General features: G+C 41.3%; 1 long non-coding RNA gene across 1 annotated transcript in view; it reads right to left on the bottom strand.

Moving 5' to 3' along the window:
- The window catches only part of LOC106874218 (uncharacterized), a 5,702-nt gene extending 3,738 nt beyond the window's left edge, over window positions 1-1,964 (bottom strand). The window contains exon 1 of the long non-coding RNA XR_001409979.2: window positions 1,263-1,964. This is a non-coding gene — a long non-coding RNA (uncharacterized LOC106874218). The remainder of the gene's footprint in view (window positions 1-1,262) is intronic.
- Between the last annotated feature and the right edge of the window lie 7 nt (window positions 1,965-1,971).

The raw sequence follows: 1,971 nt of genomic DNA, 5'->3' as shown, positions 1-1,971 counted from the left end.
ATCTATATTATAATGGAGAAAGCTGCTTATTAATTAATTATGTATCAGTTACTAAAAGAAAGCAATTATTAAAAGCTTGACCGTCTGGAAATTTCTTAATAAATTCATGAACTACAAGGTTTTGGCAAATATAAATATTCGTTGTATTCACCGCAGAATAGATTTTAAAGTTTAATATCAATTTGTTGCACGCGAAATTTTCCATTTTCATTTGCAACAGTCTCTCACTCTCTCTCACCTCTATTTTCATTAACGATAATTTGATATATATTCATTTCAATGTTTACATTTCAAGTTTTAATTCACTATTTGCAAAACCCACAGTTTATTCTATATATGTAATGTAAAAAAATTATATATTGAATGAATGAATACTATTAGACAAAATAGTTGTATAACTTTGACACGAGGAACAATTTCAAGAACGATACATTTCTGGTGTTTGTTAAATGAATACTTTTGATTATACCGGTATAATTAAAGAAAAAAAACTATGAAGTGATTTTGTTGGTATGGCTGTTTAGAATGGTATATCTTTATAATAATAACTATGCGATCGCTGCTATTTCGAACCTATGTGAGTTATCTCGCTTGACTATGACTTACCTATCAGGTATTTTCTGTACCGGGCACATCATCATCACTATTTAATGTCTGTTGTCCATGCTGGCATGAGTTGGATTGTTTGACCAGGGCTGGTAAACCACACTCCAGTCTGATTTATCATGGTTTCTATGGCTGGATGCTCTTCCTAACACCAACCATTCCAAGAGTGTAACAGATGCTTTTAAATGCCACCAGCATGGGTTGTTGTTGGCACTCCATCGCTTACGACGTCGAGGGTTCCAGTTGATCCGATCAACGGAACAGCCTGCTCGTGAAATTAACGTGCAAGTGGCTGAGCACTCTACAGACACGTGTACTCTTAACGTAGTTCTCGGGGGATATTCAGTGTGACAAGGCTGACTCCTTTGAATTACAGGTACAACAGAAACAGGAAGTAAGAGTGAGAGAAAGTTGTGGTGAAAGAGTACAGCAGGAGTTCGCCACCATCCCCTGCTGGAACCTCGTGGAGCCTTAGGTGTTTTCGCTCAATAAACACTCACAACGCCCGGTCTGGGAATAGAAACCGCAATCCTATGACCACGAGTCCGCTGCCCTAACCACTGGGCCATTGCGCCTCCACATGAAAGCATGGGTACCAAGCTAAAACAAGCAAATCAACAAAACAATTCGACCCAATAATTCTAACTGTAACTGACCTTGCATGTTCTACTCCTTTCTTCCTCTGCTTCTGTCGGTCTTCCGACTCTCCAATTCCTTTATCTCAGGATTACCAGCTCCAGATTATCCACAAGCATCAACTCTCTTCTCCTTTGTTTGGTTTCTCTCTCAGGTTCATGCTCACTTCTCCCTTTCCTTGTTATCTTCTTGCTGCAGGAATTTCCCAAACAGTCTCCAGCTTTGAAGCAAATCTAACAACTTTACGGTTTTTGCATCCGCGTTTCCTGCATTTTAATTTCTTTGGCAAGGACTTTTTCCTCCAATAACAGCACATGAAAACCATATGGAAGCAATGCCAGAGCCGATATCTGGCATTGCGTAGACGCTCTCGCCAAGTCGTTTTATATGTTATCCTCAGTGAGATTTCTGAATCAGTCTCCGACAAGGATAAATCTGATGCTGATAAAGTCAATGATGTAGACGACGATGGTAAGGAAGGAAGGTGTAGGCTTGAAGGAGTATGCGAACGGAGATATGGTGGGGAATGGCGCCTTAGTGTGGAATCTGAACTGGCCTGGGCAGCGTGTTTCTGCTGGAAAGAGTTTGTAGGTGGGGGCGATGGTGGAAGCTTAGAAGAGTGCGGTGGGAATGATGGGGTTGTCTTTGCATGTAGGGGAGATGGAGAGTGTGGGCGTGAGGAAGATGACCTGCGTGGGGGAGATGGAGGACTTGGGGGAGAGGGAGGGC

This window comes from Octopus bimaculoides, chromosome 30 (genome assembly GCF_001194135.2).
Source record: "Octopus bimaculoides isolate UCB-OBI-ISO-001 chromosome 30, ASM119413v2, whole genome shotgun sequence".
Lineage (NCBI taxonomy): Eukaryota > Metazoa > Mollusca > Cephalopoda > Octopoda > Octopodidae > Octopus > Octopus bimaculoides.
Note: the sequence above shows the minus strand (reverse complement) of the source record. Positions and strands in the feature narration are given on the sequence as shown.